The sequence below is a fragment of the Parasteatoda tepidariorum genome, chromosome 2 (assembly GCF_982258835.1).
Source record: "Parasteatoda tepidariorum strain Cologne lab strain chromosome 2, Ptep-v5.0, whole genome shotgun sequence".
Taxonomy (NCBI): Eukaryota; Metazoa; Arthropoda; class Arachnida; order Araneae; family Theridiidae; genus Parasteatoda; species Parasteatoda tepidariorum.
Window position 1 is genome coordinate 100,137,041 of NC_141756.1, and position 19,755 is coordinate 100,156,795.

General features: G+C 31.1%; 1 protein-coding gene across 7 annotated transcripts in view; it reads left to right on the top strand.

The window, feature by feature from the left end:
* Positions 1 to 19,755, top strand: part of LOC107440692 (cancer-related nucleoside-triphosphatase) — a 63,073-nt gene that overhangs the window by 12,130 nt on the left and 31,188 nt on the right. The window contains exon 6 of one of the 7 annotated variants that reach the window (XM_071177899.2): positions 2,966 to 4,085. The exons of 2 other annotated variants lie outside the window; for them this stretch is intronic. The gene's annotated coding sequence lies outside the window, so the exon portion shown is untranslated. Of the gene's footprint in view, positions 1 to 84; positions 4,086 to 17,458; positions 18,196 to 19,755 lie in introns of those variants that run through there. 4 more of the 7 variants (XM_087157873.1, XM_071177902.2, XM_071177898.2 and 1 more) reach the window with 4 other exon arrangements.

Sequence of the window (19,755 nt, forward strand, 5' to 3'; positions counted from 1 at the left end):
GATGTAAACAGCCAAAATGATATGTACCTTATAGAAATATATGCATTATTTAAATCAATGTATTCACTTCAAATTTTATTTCAGACATTTGTAGTAAGTAACAAAAAGAACACATTCTTATTGCATAATTATATCAGTGAGTAACTACATTGTGTATAAAAAATTTTCTTTTTTAGTGCAAAATAAAACTAGTAAAAGGAAAGAAAAGTGGTTTTTATTAATTTAACCCTTTCGCGACGCAAAGCGTGACAGCGCGCTTACCGCTGAGGCCGGCAGTCTCTCTAGCGTGTGTCTCCCCAGGGCCGGAGGGTTTTTTGATGTTAAGCCTAATCCCATGAAATTACCGAAATATCAGCGCGTTGTTTAATATTGTTCTGTAGAGTATTTAAGTGACATATGCTTTATATATATTTCTATGGATACTTTATTTACTTAAGTTATTTCTTGTTTAAATGTAATATAAATATTAATAAGTTTCAATATTTTGCATAATTTCCTCTATTTCCAGCTCAGTTAAAAATTTTCGACGCTTCGACATTCTAACGGTAAAAAGAAAAAAAATTCAAGCCTACAAGATCTAATTTTCCACTAAAAACTAATCCGAAAATCGAAAGTAGCGAGAGATAAAGAAAACTCCCTTACTTACTGTAAATAAATATCACGTGCTAATTTAAAGAGCCTTCATAAAACATTCCCCCCCTCCCCTCCTTCCCCTAAAAACCACGTGAATGTACTTTCATCTTAAGTAGAAGGTCAAATCTACATGTATCTGAAACCATATGGACATACAATGCCATCTTTTGGAAGAAATTTCATTTTTTAAAACGTTCCGAAACGCTGGCACAAATAAGTGACGGTCGGGGGTGAACGAGAAAACTCTGTCACGCGGGTGTGTCGGCCGGGAAGTGAGCGCGTTTCTTGCTGTCACATATATGTGACAGTCGGCTCGAAAGGGTTAAAGGTGAAATGTTTTTTTTTTCTCCAAAAATTGTGATAAATGAATTGGAGACTAATCAGAATATGTGACTAATCAAAATCCAAAAAATTCTCCCTATTTTTGAATTAGTCTCTCTTATCCGTGCACTAACTATTTAGCTTATATTAATGTAATTTTAGCCATCTAATGTACAATTTTGAAAAAATGCAATATGAGTTTTGAAATCACATGACAAAATGACAAAAACATAATTACTTTATTTATTGTTTAGAAAGTAGTCTTCATAACTTATTGAATTATTTCACTAGTTTGTTCACACAAATAAACATAATGGAAAACTTGACAAAAATGTCATAAAATACATTATTATAATCTGTAGAGAAATTTGAAATATTTTATTCAAAAATTGTTATAAAATTTTCTTTGGAATATGAAGAAAATATAACTTGTGTTGATTATTGATTAACACTAGATTGCCTATGGAAGTCATTTTGACTGCTTTTAATTTCAATTAGAAAAACAATTATGTATATAATGACAATTTCTTATAATTTTGTGCAACATATAATTTTTTTATTGTTAATATTTACTAATAACTTGTTATGCAACTGTAAATTATATAAAAAATATTAAAAATTAATTTTAAGCAAATTTCTTTACACATTGTTTATTCTGTTACAATCCAGTCATTTTGACTGCTTTTAGGGAATATAGGTACAGTACAGAACCCATTATCCGGAAATCGGAAAACCAAAAAACCGGAACGAAATTCGATAAATATTCCCGTTATTTAAAAAAAAAAAAAATTTTCCTCAAAAGATTTTTGGATTTTTTTTTCTTTTTTGAAAGATGTTTACCTTACCATCATTTTGGAAATAATCATTAGTGTATTACTTCATCGTTTTTTCTTCTTTTTAAGATTATTTCCAAATATTTTTTTTTTTAGTTGAGTTTGACCATGAAAAAAACGGCTTTTTGTAGCGATTCAGAAAACCGGAAAAATCAGTTATCCGGAATAGCGATGGTCCCGATCGTTCCGGATAATCGGTTCCCTACTGTATATACTAAGTTTTTGTCTTTTTAGTGTTAAAGATAACTTATTAACTCATAACACGATGCAAATACCTTATTTTAGAATAACTGCAATCTGGAAAAGTCTTTAAAATTGACAAATATTATTTGCAAGAGACCTAGATTTTTATGTTTGAAATCTCATGTAATTACAGATTTTTTTAAGAACTTAAATAATTTTTCTTGATCTTTTTACATCCAATATTTTTAAAAAATTTTACCTACTGAGCAACATGGAAAGGATAACTGATGTGAGCCATGGCTCAAAAACGTAAAATATTTAGCCGCTGTAGCGAGACAACTTACTTTACTATTATGTTTCCTGATAAAAGCTGCTGGTATTTTTCCCGCAAAATTATGTTCTTTAAAATAATGCATATACATGTAATTACAGAATTTAATTCAAAATTTTTTCGACCATTCTTAAATAAAATAATAAATATTAACTAAAAGTTATTTTTTGCATGGAATTATCTTAGGATAACAAAATAATGATTTAAATAATGATTTTTAGAAATGAACAAAATAATGATTTTTAGACATTGAACAAAATAATGATTTTTAGACATATTCTTGAAAAATGTCTAAAAATGATGCAAATACTTAATACTCCCACAGGTCAGGGAGAAAAAGGAAAACCTGGATTTATCAGGGAATTTTATTTTAACTCTAAAAATCAAGGAATAGTCAGGGAAAGTTGGAATTTTTTTACAAAAACCTAAAAAATTCCTATGTCATACCTGGAAAATAACCAGTCATAAAATTGTCTATAACAGTAATCAGTTATTGAGATTAGATTTAAATGATATTAACATCTATTACAATTATTTTATAAAAATGTAACTTTTTAGTGAAACTTTTCCATGTTTCCATTCTCATTATATTATATGATTTTGCTCACAAAATCTAATATTTGACATTAGAAATAAAGCAAATGAAAATTTGGTTATTGTATAGATAAAATATAGTATGGATTTTCATTGAAATTTACCAATATACCTGGAAAAGTCAGGTAATTTTTTTCTTCTGAAATTGAATGGGTATCCTGCTTAAGTTTTTGAATCATTCACCTCAATCTATAATTTTATCAAAGATGCATAGAGGACTGCAATAGATGGTGAGCAATTTATAAAAATTATTTACAAACTAATGTTGACAGCAGAGTTGAATTATTATAGTGTTGTAGTGACATCATATCAATTGAATAACGATTTGTGTAAAATGTTTCTAGACAATACCATAGCACCTGCTGTGTTTTGGTTTACATCCTTATTTTAAGTGGAAATTGAAATAGTATACTTAAAATATATACTTTTCTGAACAGATAATAATCTGTGTCACCGACGATTTTTGCATCAAGATATTCAACATTTATTTCCTTAAAAACTAGTTCATAGAACATGTGCTGTTTATTTTTGAAAAATGTAATAATGAAGTGGGTTGATTCTATTTCTGAAACTCTGTTTACTTCATAGTTTGGGAAAGAACCGGTATTCTTAATGGCCAATTTGATTTCACTTCATAGTTTGGGAATGAACCAGGGTTCTTAATGGCCAATTTGATTTCACTTCATAGTTTGGGAATGAACCGGTGTTCTTAATGGCCAATTTGATTTCACTTCATAGTTTGGGAATGAACCAGTGTTCTTAATGGCCAATTTGATTTCACTTCATAGTTTGGGAATGAACCGGTGTTCTTAATGGCCAATTTGATTTCACTTCATAGTTTAGGAATGAACCAGTGTTCTTAATGACCAATTTTATTATCTATTCATAATGCATCTATTGTATAAATTGTTTTTTATTACAACTATAGTTTTGTTATTATAAACGAAAATTAAGAACCTAATAAATTTATTAAATGTGTCCTTGTAATTGATGCACATATTCTTTATATTTCTAATCTGTCACTTATACAAATATGACAAAATCAATAATTTAATGGTCTGACAAATATTATCTTCAATATTTAATATTTCAGATACAGTAGAAAATTCAAGGAATAAAATATATTTATGAATTGTTTATATTTATTGTATTTAGCTTGATTGTGAAAATAAAATATATCTCAAAAGTTATTTTAGTTTTATTGTTTTTTACTTCATGTATCATGAATAAGATAAGTAAAATGCATTTTAATGTTACTTATTTAAATATTCCTTCTTATTTTAGAACAACGGTTAAAAAAAAAAGAATAAATAAAGCATTAGTAATAAGTAAATATATAAAACATTAGTAGAAAATAAACAATAAATAAAACATAAGTAAGAGATAAAAAGTGGAGTTATTATAATACGATTTTAAAACACATACTAAAATTATTTAATTTTTTTATTATTTCTTTATTATCTCTTCATTGATTGAATTTAAATGATAAAACTCTCTGAGAAATTACATGTGTAAAATGGAATTCAATAGTTTGCGTAATTGGGTGCAAACTATTAAACAATGTACGAAGTTCAATAATTCATACAAAATTTGTATTCTATTGTAAAATCTACTAGATTTTTTTTTTTCATTTCAAATTATGTTGTTATTTTGAAAGAGATCTGCAGAAAAGATTAATACTGTTTTCTTGCATTTTTTTATGTTTTAAACTTTATTTTGAAATGTACACCAGTGAATGTCTGAATATTTTGTTGAATCTAATTTTATAGTGTCCAGATGTAATGGTTTGTTGGACGAGTGTCTTTGACTCTGCATTTTAATAATTCAGTTTTATATTTCATAAAGCGGTGTTATAAATAAATAAATGAAATAAGCCACTATCAAAGAAGGGCAGTTCGTGTTGCTGTTTTGATTGAGTTAAACTTATCTTTCGAGAAGTTGGGGTCCTATTTGTGTGTTAAAGGTCAATATTTTCTTATGTGTTTGAAAGTAACTGTCCTCATCCAATTTAAAAACTTGCACATATTTTTAAAGAATAATATTCAGAAATAAAATAATTTTTTTTAAAAAAAAGACAACTTTTCTATGGTTCTGCATGAAAAAATAAAATATTGCGTGTTATTGATTAAATTCGAATCGATAAATTTCCAGGTATATTTATTTTATGTAAAGTTTCTTTAAATGTTTTGCAAGACTTTTTCATAATTTTTTTAAAGAAACACTTAGTTGGTTTTCGAGTAACAGTAATAACATCAAATAAACTGCAGTTTTAGTCTTGCTTTCTTTAACCTTTTGCTTACGGCATTTAACATGATGAAGCCATTCTGGTCCGCTTATCGTATCAGCCATAAGCGAAAGCTTAAAAACTCATTTTCTTATCTATTCTACTAATAGCAGAGTAGAGGGCCAGGACAGCCTGGTTGGTAGGGCACTGGACCCATATCCAAACCCACGACGGGTTTGATCCCCACCGGCCGAAGACTCCCCGTGTAGTAAATGGTGACTGATGCACATTAAATCTGTCGGGATGCTAAGTCTTCCATGTTCCCATAACAAATTAATACCTCTGGGTGTACTGATCCAGGACTTTCCTTGTCTTCTGGATTGATTCAAAATTACAAGGTTACGGAGTTGAACATAAGTAGTCCTAAACCCAAAATTGGGTCGGCTGTTCGACGACGGATAAAATGAAATAATAGCAGAGTAGATAAATAAATAAGTTTTTCTTTCTAGTTGTACGCAATACAAATAGTACATCCAAACTTCAAGGTATTCTGTTCAAGATATATATTTTTTTTATCATTCCATTGTTCTGACAGTATACAGTTGAACCTCACTAACACAAAACTGCTTAATGTGAAATATTGCTTAACATGAAACACATGTTTGGTCCTGTGAGTCACCAATCAATTATTGCTTTGTTTAACATGAAATTTTCAAGCTGATTATTGCTTAACATGAAAAGAAACGGGACACAGCGCCAAATAATAAGCATGTGAATAAAATCCTAATCATTCTGAGGAATGCTATTTTTATTTTTTTCCTTTGTTAGAAGTAGCAGATGGGCAAATCATTAAAATAGTAAAAATAAAATAGTTTAAGTATTTTTAAGCTTATTTTATTTTGTTTGGTCCATAATAGCATTGTTTGCATACATTATTGTAGTACATATCATGCATTAATAATATGTAATAAATTGTTTTCATGATGTATTGAATAAGGCGAAATTCAGTTAACGTGAAATAACTTATGATAGTGCCGCCAGTTTTGCTTTAACGAAGTTAGACTGAACTTCGAAATCCATCTCAGTTTTATACTTTCTTGAGTTGTTCAACTTAAACATGGTGCGTAGCGTTTTTAAAAAGTGTTTAAGGGTGCTTATTTCCGTTTTTTAAAAGCCCTTTAAGGTGCTTTTTTCATTGGGTGTTTTTAAAAAAGTACTTATTTTTCCCTTTTCGAAAAAGGAATGTCGATTTTTGCCATGTATTATGTAAAAGCGTGCTTTTCACATTGTTCTGTTCAACGTTTTCACAATTCATTCTACCACAATCTATTTCAGCGTATCGTCCGTCCGTAGCACATGGAAGCGCCAATTGTTTTACATATTTGAGGAAATACTTGCGAGTCCGCATGTGCGTCTACTGAGCTTGGTTCGGTGAGATTATTGCATTCCATGTGCAACTTAGCTGCATTTTGCAAGATATTCTCAATTTCATGCTTCATTTTCCACCCTCTTATAATGAACCAAAAAATCTCTTGATCATTTTTAATGGCTGATATTATCAAAAAAAGAGTTCTTTGTCAGAAACTAGTTATTTTATCATGATCCTGTAAAGTCTTTGAAAACTATTTTGTTAATGTGTATAGTGCTTAAAAAGTATTTGGCTATGTACTCTGATTAATGTAGTACACAACATGTATTAAAAATACGTAATAAATTGTTTTCATGATGTATCGGATAAGACGAAATTCGGTTAACATGATAGACTATGATAGTGCCGCCGATTTCGCTGTACAGGAGGTTCGATTGTACTTCGAAATCCATCTCAATTTTATACTTTAGTTGAGTTGTTAAAGATAAATTTGAGCAAGAGTTCGCTCTTTACCGTGATGAAAAACTTCCTTCAGAAATATTTGACTGTGAACAATTAGATTGTGCCTGGCAATAGAGTGTTAAAATTGCCAAAACTTCAGGAATTGATGATGGCAATCGGGCAACCTATCGTTGCACCTGTAGAGAGAATATTCTTAATGATTAAAAAAATCATACTAAATACAGGACAAGCTTTGGGATTTCAACACTGTTTGAAAAATTAGACTTAGGAAGAAAAATTAGAAATTGACTGTTGCTATAATGAAACTTTCCCTTTAGACAAATTGCAAAAAGTGCTTGTTACAAGAAGTTGAACACAAAATAATTCCTCTTTTGAATTGTATAAATTATTTGTAAATTAGTATTTAAAAAATATCCTAACATTTATAAAGATTTGGTTCATTTTTTTTTCTTCTTTTCCTTATTCATGAATATGAATAGAAAACAAAAATTTTTGCAATTTGAAAGTAAGTATATGAGGAAAATATATCTTGTCCAGTGATTGGAAAAACTACATTATTTTTGTGGCTTATCACAACTACTACTTTGTTACAAATGCAGTTAGCTTCTACTATAACTGCCTTTTTTTAAAAATCTAATGACTACAAACTATTTAGTAGTAGGAGTAAATATGAAACGTAGTTCCTGCTTCACTACTTTAAGAAGACGAACTTTTCTGAAGAAATTAATTTACACCTATGTTCAAAATGGTTTTGAGTAAAAAATTGGCTAAAGTTAAACGTGAAGAATTATTAAGAAATATATAGAGGAGCCATTTTTCTTTAATTTGTTCATTTAGCCTTCATTTTTTCATGCCTTTCTCGACAGCGAATATTTAAATTAAAAAATTCTTGGGAATTATCAAATACTTGCAATTTCTCTAGTTTAATGCTCTTTTTTTTTCCCTGTAAGAAATTAAATACATCTAAAATTTGTCCTCTTCCTTTGAAATAACATCTACGTTTCACGGATGTTCATTCGCAAGTCTAAGTCTGATCAAAGTAATACTTTATCTATTATTCGTAATGAGTAGCTTGAATATTAGTTATATGTGATTCTAAATACTTAATTCTTTTTAACGCTCAGCCACATGGGGCATTTTCATGCCGTCCGTTGACGGACCCGCGAGGATTTTTACCCATCAAATTCGAAAAATTAGCTGTGTTAGAACCTTATTTCTTTACTATGCTAACATTAAAAGTAGTTTCCGGGAATCGCTGCAAAAAACTTTTTTTTTATCTCACTACTCACTGCACTATTTTTTTTTTTAAAGCACCACACTACGCTACAAACTACGACGAAAAAGCAGCGACTGCAGTGCTTTCACTACTTCCGACCACTGGTCTTGTCTTGACCTCACATTTTAAATCCCCCCACTGATATGTTTACATTATTTAATTATTGTTGTTGTTGTTTATAATGCGACTTGCCACACTAGCAAGCCTGCTTGGTGAAACCGAGCAAATTTAAGGCAGAGGGTGCGTTTCTTGTTTGTCTGTTTGTACGGTAGAGTAGTATAGCCATCTACGGCCAAGAATTCGTCTTCAGCCATTCCCCCATTTATAAGGCGGACCCATTCATACATCCATTCATTCATCCACATATCGTAATGTTTGACCTGGATCAGAGAACGATCGATCTCCAATCCAGTACCCCCAGAGGTTTTGATTTGTTATATTTAATTGTAAATGTGATTACTGAAAGGTCTCGGGTAATCTTAAGATATGCCCCAGAGAGCTCTTGTTCAATGTTAGCAGGTCTGCTTTACGTTATCAGGTTTTATTTTATTTTATAACTGTCGTTGAACAGCCGACCCCATTTTAGGGTTTATGACTATCAATGTTCAAATCCGAAGCCTTATAATTTTGAACCCAATCCAGAAGACTAGGTAACTCCTGGATGAAGTATATGCTAACCGTGGGAGGCTTTAATGGTTTTCCTCTTCATGTAGCGCAAAGGCGAGTTAGTTCCATCAAAAAAGTCCTCCACGAAGGCATATTTCTCCCAATACTTGATCCAGGAGTTTCCTTGTCTTCTGGATTGGGTTCAAAATTGCAAGGATACAGAGTTGAGTATTAGTTCTCGGAAGCCTTTCAATTGATTCTCTGATTCTTATAGATTATGACAACTCTTTTTTTTTTTTTCAAAAATAATATTGTTGGTTAATAATGTTGAATATTTAAGTTAAGTAGACAAATCTCCTATCATATTTTGTTTTAAGAAATCCAGTGGAGTGCAGGAAAAGAGCCAGGGTTTATGGATGGTTGACTGAATGTAAACAATAACAAGCCTCTTAAAACCGGAAGAAATTCAAAAAACTTCCGGTGTATCCCTCCGCTTATGTCATGCTTACGAGGCGATGTGTGAACAGTCTTGGTAATCTGGGAAGTTATATTAATGTGATTTGTGTTTAAATTTACGCTTAATTTTACCATTCATAAGACTTTCCTGTCATTTATAAATTCTAACTGATTGTGAGCCGAAAACAAATTGAAGACAATATCACAACAGTTGTAAAATTGACCATATTTTGAGTTTTATCCCATATTTGGCTATATTTGTGTAAAATATCACCGTTTGATATTTTTTGGGTTGGTTGCATCTTTCCGGGCATAGCATGCTAGCGGTGTCTTCAGAATTCATATACGAGTATGTGGTTTGTTTGGTTGAAACTTAAATTGGAAAATGGCGTTATATTATAAACGCTTCAAGTAATGATATTAGATGGCGCCCTTTTTGAAGCTTAGGCGTAAAAATCGATAGGAAATCGTAACCTCGAAGTTTTACGACGAATTTCAATCCCTAGCGTCATCTGTGCTCAGCTTTATACCAGGGGTTTCCAACTTACATGAAGCCAGGGGCCACAATTAAAAACACAAAGCAAATGGCGGGCCGCAACTTTATCAAAATTTTATGTAGGTCTCTTTTATGTTTGAAGGAACATTAAATATTACTGTTAGACTTTTACCAAGTTCTCCAAAACAAAAGTATTGAATTACAAATTAAAATAAGAAGTAGATTTTTAAAAATACTTAATTGTTACTAGTAATATTTTTAAAAATATTAAATAAATAATAAAAATTCGGGCTACAATAACTTTAATGAGCACCTATGTATTAAACAATTAATGTGCAACAGATATCTAATTGTTAAGATATAAAACTTTAAAAAGGTTGGTATTAAAACTTACATAGTACCACACAAAATGCTCAATTAGGAAATTGAGGCTTGTCTGCTGCAACCACCAGAGAATAGGTATTTACATTTAAAATTTACAAATGTGTGTGTAAATATTTTCGTCCAAAATGAGTGGTTTCAAAAAAGTAAATCGGAGAATTTTTTCGAGAAAATTTTTGATACACGCACGCTGAATTATATTCACAAAATACAAAAGAAGGGAAAAAAAGAGCAACACACACGATTTTTTTTGTATTTGAATAAATATTTTCTTGTATGCGAAACCCGAGAAATAATTTTTCTAGCACCGTTGGTATGTTAAATTTCACAGAAACGAAGAAATTAGGTTTCTATTAACGAGAAAAGTATTTTAAACCCATATAGATTTTTTACGAAATTTGTCCGCAAAAAAATTACAACTAATATATTTTAGTTCGCGGGCTACAAAAAAAAGATGCGGCCCCATGCCGCCAGTTGGAAACCCCTGCTTTAGACGGTCAACCATTCATAGCAGACAGGTGTGTATCAATATACTACACGACCTTTTGTACTTAGTACACTTAAAAGTAGCTAACACTTTAAATGAATGAGCACATTTGTATAAATTTAATTTCAAAACAAAGTTTAATTAAAACTTCAAATAAAAAGAAAAAAAAGAATGAACTCATAACCTTTTAGACGACATCACAAATATTTTGACGAACACATAACGACACTTACAAGGGAAACTAGGGAAGTGTGACTCGCCAATTTTGAAATAAACTAGTGGGATGTATGCCTTATGAGGAATAATTTTAGGGGGAAACATTCGTTTCGGCCCATAGAAGGTCCCGTGAGAGATAAAAAATAATTCATATATAGAAAAATTGGTATTTTATTACTTCAATGCAGACTATAAAAACATTCCGAATTAATTGGAGTAAGTAATTGCAATTCAATTAATTAATTAATAATTAATTTTCTGATTAATTCATTAATTAGCAAATTAATTAATTATTCAATTAATTACAAATTAATTAGATTATGAGACAATTACAATAACTAATAGTCTGCATTGAAGTAATAAAATACCGATTTTTCTATATATTGATTTATTTTTTATCTGTCACAGGACCTCTATGGGCCGAAACGAATGTTAATTAAGTTATTAATTAGTGAATTAACTAATTATCCAATTAATTACAAATTAATTGGATTTTGAGACAATTACAATATCTAATACTCTGCAATGAAGTAATAAAATACCGATTTTTCTAAATATTGAATTATTTTTTATCTCTCACAGGACCTCTATGGGCCGAAACGAATGTTAATTAAGTTATTAATTAGTGAATTAACTAATTATCCAATTAATTACAAATTAATTGGATTTTGAGACAATTACAATATCTAATACTCTGCAATGAAGTAATAAAATACCGATTTTTCTAAATATTGAATTATTTTTTATCTGTCACAGGACCTCTATGGGCCGAAACGAATGTTAATTAAGTTATTAATTAGTGAATTAACTAATTATCCAATTAATTGGATTTTGAGACAATTACAATATCTAATAGTCTGCAATGAAGTAATAAAATATCGATTTTTCTATATATTGAATTATTTTTTATCTCTCACACAGGGATGAGAGTAGTCAGAAAGTAAAAAAGAGGAAATCCAAAAAACAAAAAAAAAGAAGAAAAAAAAAAATATATATATAAACAAAAATTTGACAAAAAAGTGCGATTTTTAAACTTGTAAACCATATGAATATAAATCCCGATATGAGACTTTTAAATCACGTAAATATTAAACTCGACATCGAATTTAAAAAATGCGAAAATACAAATCATGATTTTTTAATTTTTTGATCACGATGCATAATTTTTAAATCGCGCGATATTACAACCACAAAAACGAATCATGATATTGGATTTTAAGCTCACGTGAATACGAATTGCTACACAGGGCTTTAAAAGCTCGTAAATACAAATCGCGATATTGATTTTTAAATCTCGTAAGTAAGAATCGCACTGTACAATATTTAAATCGCCTGAATAAGAATCGCAACGTTCAACTTTTAAATCAGGTAAATACGAAAATCGATATTTGATAATAAAATCGAGATTTTAAAAATGCATAAATACAAAACACGATATTGGATTTTTAAATGTCGTAAATAAGAATCATAATATACGATATTTAAATAGCGTAAATAAGAATCGCAATGTGCAACTCTTAAATCAGGTAAATACGAAAATCGATGATCGATATTAAAATCGAGTGAATAAAAATCGAGATCTGAATTACGAAAATACGAGCTATCCAGCCGACGGATAAAAAATACGGAAAATCTTATTTTCTGTGCGTGAAATCGGAGAAAATAGCTAAAATAAGTAAAAATGCGGAAGGGTTAGCAGCTAGGGCGTATATTGAATTTTCTGTTTATCTTTGAAAATCGTAAATAAATATAATTATTTTACTTCAATGACTGAATTTAAAAAAAACGGGATATTTATTTTAAAAAACGAAACTTTTAGAGAATCGGAGTTTTTGATAAAAAGGCTGAAATTCGAGAGACAAAAAAAATCTCATCCCTGTATAAAGGTCAACCAGTTTTATGCCAAGGAAATGATTTTTAGAGAAACTTCAGAGGGAGGAAAAGGGACTTCAACAATTTCCCTCCACGGAAAATTAAATTCCTCATAAAACATTTTAACTTGGACGAAAAAAAATTTCAGCGGAAATTAGCGGGAAAAATGGAAAAATCTGAAAAAAAGCGGAAATCCGCGAATCCGCGGAAAAATCTCATCCCTGCTCACAGGACCTTCTATGGGTCGAAACGAATGTAGCCCCCTAAAATTATTCCTCATAAAGCATACATCTCAATAGTTTATTTCAAAATTGGCGAGTCACACTTCCCTAGTTTCCCTTGTTCGTATTAACTTGTTCAATTCTGCACCAAACATTTAGAAATATATCATACATATAAAGTTTGTGAGTATTATTGCTCAGAATAAAACACATCTTAAAATACATTTTCTTCAAAAAGATCGAAAATTTTGTTAGAAAAATTCCTGCAGACACCTGACCTGGATGAACCTGATAACTAGATGATTCTTATCTAAAAATGGTTTTTTTTTCTTCCCCCTTTTGAAATCAGGAATTTTTAAAATTCGTTTCATAAATCGTGGTTTGTTCCGTTTTTCGGCGGAATTTCGCTTTTTTTCCCTCAATTTAATAAAAAGAAAATTTTTGCTTTTTCAAAGAAAGTTCCGCTTTTTCGAGTTCCTCTTCCCATTAAAATACTCCTTTTTATTCTATGTAAACTTGATTTAAAATTATTCACGCGATTTTAAAGTTCTCATAGCGATTCGTATTCACTAGATTTAAAATTACTCATCGCGATACATATTCGCGTGATTTAAAAAATCTTACATCGAGATTCGTATTCACACAATTTTTTAAAAAAAATGCGTATCGTTCACACTTCTCAATTTGAATTCACGCTATTTAAAAGTACACATCGCAATACTTATTCACGCAATTTAAAAATTACACATCGTGTTCTGTTCTCACGATATTTAAAATTACGCATCGCCCATTCATATTCACGTTCATAATTTAAAAACCTCACATCGGGATTCATATTAACGCAATTTAAAAATCACACACTGAAATTTATATTCTCACGATTTAAATTTTTAAAAAATCACGCATCGATATATATTTTATTAAAACGCTGATGATATTCTGCGGATATATTAATAACCGTGTGGCAGAATTTTTTCAAGCTATCTGCGACAAAACTGTCTAGCAATAATATCTTAGTGCAAGATACTTTTAATAATAACAAACATATATGTTACCAATTCGAAATAACAAAAGCGCTATGTTTACAAAAAAAATTATTAATTTTTTTTTAATTGAACACGTAATGATTTTTTATTTTAATGTTATGGGCGATATTCTCGCATTTTGTGCCCCGCAGTGGACTGATCGTTAAGACACGGTTCCCAGCAGATCACTGACTGCGGTCAGTGTGCGTAGGGACGGAGGGTGTGCGGTATTGGTCCTCCAGGGCTCGAAAAAACTCAGAAATTTTACCCGTCCCCGAGGACGGCTTGTCCAACAATGCACCCGTCCCCCGTTGAAACTAACCCGTCGCTTTTAAATAAATAAAAATATAATTTTCTCCTATTTATTACAAACATTTATATAAATTGCACAATTAATTAGTCGTTACTAGGATTACATTATACAGTAATAAAAGAAATACTAGGTTACTAATAGTAACCTATTATTTCTTTTATGAAATAATTTAAATGACAAGGGTCAAGTTATCTGGAATGTCAAGTTATCCGAGGGTACTGCGTTTTTTAAATGAATGAAATATGACGTTTGCCAGTTCCACAATCAAGCCAATGATTTACAGAGGTTTCTGAACAGAAATCTGAAAGGGGTTTTCCATTTAGGTGGATGTTCATAATTGCTTTTAACGCTTCTTGTTTAAGACCAGTACGTATTGTGCTTTTTTGTAAGTTTATTGCTGCAAAGCCCCTTTCAACCGCTGCAGTACTCCCAGACAGAGAAAACATCAATATATGCGAAGTATGTTGCTGTATTGTGGGTCATTTTGCTGCTTTGTAACTTACAAGGCTCTGGTAAGATAACAAAAATTGAAAATGTATCACGAACATTAACGGGAAAATAGCCGTCCGCGCGGACGTCGGATTCGAGAAATTCGTTGTCCGCGGAGAATTTTTGACCGTCGAGGACGGGCGGGCGGGCTGTTTTTCGAGCCCTGGATCCTCGTTAAACTTTTCTACCGTTAAGTGCTCGACTTCGCGTGCAGGTCGTCGGGCTACCGAAGCGGGGGTGCCACACCTCCCCCCCTGCAGAGGATCAAAATTGTGATGGATTGTCTTTGGATCATCCTCAGGAATGCTTCCCAGACCGTCGCCAATAGCCCATTGTGCAGCTCTAGTGCGACGTTAATGAACTACAACTACAACTCGCATTTTGTTGGGGGGGGACGCACTCATTATTTCTTTTTTACATTTTGTAAATAATCACAATAAAAAAAATAAGTAAAAATCATGAAATCCGTTACCGAAGAAAAATCGATGACGAAATCACGCGAACAGGATTCCTCAAAAAGCGATTACTCAAATGCGTCTTTACAAGATTAGGCTGTTGTAATAAATAATATCGTATAAAAAATATAGTATTTAAAAACTATGGAGAAATCAATAGCAATATACCTGCCAAAAATTCGATCGAATCATTGCCTTAAAAAGTAAATACTCAAATGCATGATTCGAATTTTCCACATTGCTTGAAATATATCAGGATATTTAAAAACCGCATGAAAATCAATATTAATAACAGCCGAAAATTCAATCGAAACATAACATCGATTTACGATACTAATCGACGTAAATTGAGCGCGTCAAAAAGTGGTCTAAATGCATGATTCAAATTTTACGTGTAAATCTCTGTAGAAAAGAAAACTAATATTTTTTTTTACTTTTCAAAGGAAAAATCTTTCTGCAAGAACTCTGTAAAGTATACTGCGGCAATGTCGCTGCGATTCTGCTACGGGACTTAATAATATTCTTATATACACTTTTTTTCATGCACAAATTTGAAGTATTTTTAAAAATTTTCACAAATATTTTATGCATATAACATTTTATATTTCTATTTTCAGCTTTTTTAGTTAATTCATCCCTTATAAATGATATCTTATAGTTATTATTTGTCCCTCATTAAATACTGTAGTAGTAGCTTATACGGACAGAGACTGACTAAGGGAGGGGCATATGGGGCAGTTGCCCCTGGGCCCCCACATCAGAGGGACCCTCCATATCGAATAGAATGTTTATTTTAGGTTTCCTTCTTTAATCAACTTTTTTCTAAACAAGATATCAGTAGAGTGTAAAATCCGTCAGTTTTTATGTTATTTTCTTCATTAATCTATTGTATGAACATAAAAAATCTATATTTCGTGAATCTCGAGTGCGAATTCAGCTAAATTTTCGCAATTACGATGGATAAATTTGGGCAATCATAAGCCCTTTTTTTACATATTGCAAAATGTGACATGTTTACAAAAATACAGGCTTCTGATTGGCTTAATGAGCCATCGTAATTGAGAAAATTTAGCTGAATTCCTCCTTAATGTCAGCAAGGATATGAATTTTTCGCAGCTAGATGACAAAGTTAACAATAAAAAAACTGCATGATGGACATATAAATATCAGAAAATCAATAAAATGGACAGAACGATATTTTGTCTGACCATTGGAGGGAGGGGGACATTTATAGCTATTTTAGGTTCTAGTCAATTTTCTTGTTATATGTTTATAACAATGGTTACCAACTGGCGTGCCACATCCGGCCCGCGAAGTTTTTTTTTTGTGGCCCGCGAACTAAAATGTATTAGTTGACATTTTTTGAGGACAATTTTCGTAAATATCTATATAGGTTTAAAATACTTTTATTTAACATACCAACGGTGCAAAAAAAAAAAAAATATATTGTTTTGCATCCAAGAAAATATTTATTATTATTTATAATTCAATACTTTTGTATTGAACAATTTGATAAAAATTTGACAGTAATATTTATTGTTCCTTCAAACATAAAGGAGTCCTACATAAAATTTTGACAAAGTTTCTACCCGCCATTTGACTGGTGTTTTTAATTGTGGCCCCCGGCCTCATGTAAGTTGGAAACCCTTGATCTATAATGAGGTAAAAAAGTTAAATACAGTCGGACCTCTATAACAAAGTCGCTAAATCCCGATAAGTTCGTTGTAAGGAAAATTCGTTAAATTGAGAATCACCTTTTGAATTACTAAAACACAAAACAAGTTTTAAATTCATAAGCACTAGGCATATTTGAAATAGCAATTGATACACTTTCATCTTGCAAACTAGTATCTACTATTTATTTTATAAATCTTAACCATCTGCATAGAAAGCAAGAATAGAGCAAAACATTATCCAGTGTTACACTATCATGCTACATACATTTTCAACTAAAAAAAAGCTAAATTTATGTATAAAATTATGACTGCATTTATTATTAAAATAATTTTAAACATACGTTACCACATGCGTTCTTAAGTTAAATTGCTACTGATAAAATCCGTTAATTTTGTCTGAGTTTTTCGTTTGAAATGCCAACAAAAAGTGAAAGAGATTTCATTGCCTTCTCTCAGAGTTAAGTGGCTTTGGAAATCAATTCAAAGTCATTTCCCTCATAAAATGCTTTAACAAGCTTGAAATGTTCTGAAATATTTTGGGAAATAGGGGAAGTGGATCTCAAAGAAAAGTTCTTTAAATAGAAAATTCACTTCGCTATTTGGAAGTTATTTTACGAAGAAATTTACAAAATGTTCTTGGTTCCCAGAAAAAAATCGCAAAATAGAGAAATTCGCAAAATGGAAGTTCGTTGTATAGAAGTCCGACTGTACCTCCATAAAGTTCGGTTCTTCATTACTGAAATAGTGAAGCAGAAAGGGGCCCCTAAAGAAGTTTTTGCCCCGGGCCCTAATTAGGCTTAGTCGGGCCATGCATACGGATCCATTTAATGCACCCTATTGCCTGAAGGTCGATTTTGGGGCGCTTTTTTTCCTTTCTTATTGAAAATAATAGTAAGAATTTTGAGATGGATTAACTAGGTGTGCAGTGTATTGTAAATAGAGCTAGAAATTTCATCTGTATACAAATCTATAAATATTGAATATGTCTTCTGTGATGCGCAACCAAAGAATCACAAGTGTCATTCCGTTAACTTCCGCTCACGCCCCTCCCCCCATTCCATTGAAAGTAATGAACCACGGAACACATCATCACACCTGAAATATTTTCCGTAACAATCTTTGTTTCCCTTGAAATACTTTTTTCATTGTTTCTTTACCTTATAAAATGGAACGCGGTAAAATTATCGCCATGTGGCATTTGCTGAATATTTGGGTAAATGGAATAATATATATTCTCAAACGACCATTTGTTACTTCGGTCTCCACCATCTAACAGGTAGGTGCTTACAGATTTATCCGATTAACATTGAATAATTTAATTTTTATCGTTCTTTTAATGCTTAAGCGAATTTAATTGGAATTCGAAAAGGTAGGATTAATCACGGAATTATTTGCCCCAAAATTGAATCTTGTTTTTAATAGAGCTAGGAAATATCGTCTGCTTGTTTTTCAAAAGTCAGTTTTGAGCGAGAAGTTTTTCTAACTGTCAGAACTAATTCCGGCAATTTTTGGATTGTAAAACTTATTCGTCCTAAAGTTATTAAAAGAAATAATACATAACATGTGCGCCGCTGGGTTTTAATTTTTAAGGGGGCAAAGCTAAAATACACCCTCACAATTGTTCTTTAGCATAAGAAAAAAAAATATATCTGATACATTGATTTATTCGATTAACATTGAATAATCTTATTTTTATCATTCTTTTAATGCTTAAACGAATTTAATTGGGATTTGAAAAGGTATGGTTAATCACGGATTTATTTGCCCCAAAATTAAATCAACTATTTGTTTTTAATAGAGCTGGGAAATATCGTCTGCTGATACAGTTCTGCTCGTTCTTCAGATACTGAAACATAGCAGTCTTGTTCGAGCAAAACTATTTCCGACAATTTTGTATTGCAAAACTTATTCGTCCTAAAGTTATTAAAACATGTAATACATAACATGTGAGCCGCTGGGTTCTAATTTTTAAGGTGGCAATATTAAAATACATAGTCACAACTGTTCGTTAACACAAGAAAAAAAATTCTTACTTCTGCTATATAGATTTATTCAATTAACATTGAATAATCTTATTTTTATCATTCTTTTAATGCTTAAATGAATTTAATCGGAATTCGAAAAGGTAGGGTTAATCACGGATTTATTTGCCCCAAAATTAAATCTTGTTTTTAATCGAGCTAGGAAATATCGTCTGCTGATACAGTTCTGCTCGTTCTTGGAACATGTCAGTCTTGTTCATGAAGTTTTTCTAACTATCAAAACTAATTCTGGCAACTTTGGATTGCAAAACTTATTCGAACTCAAGTTATTGAAAGAAGTAATACATTTCAAGCTCACCGCTGTGTTCTAATTTTTAAGGGGGCAATATTAAAATAAATAGTCACAGTTGTTCTTTAGCACAAGAAAAAAAAATTCTTGTATTTGACTATCTACTGAAATATTAATTATTTTATCGCTTATCTTGTTTTTAATTTTGATAAATTTAAGTCAATGATGGGATGTAAAAATTTTGTTTATTTGTCTGAAATATTAAGGGTAACTTTAAGAGGAACACTGTAAAAAATTTCGAGCTATGTTACGCCAAACATTGGTATTCATTTGCTGGCTACATAAATTGGTGCTCAGTTTTACTATATATTGGTGCTTTCACTAGCTCCAGACAACGAGAGAAGGTTGCACCAAAAATGGATATTTTGAAACAACCTAAAAGCAGCGAAAGGTTACACCAAAAATAAGTGTTTTGAAGTGAACTAAAAGTGGAAGAAGGTTGCACTATGATTTGGTATTTTTGAAGGGAACTAAAAGCGAGGAAGGTTGCACCATTAGGTATTTT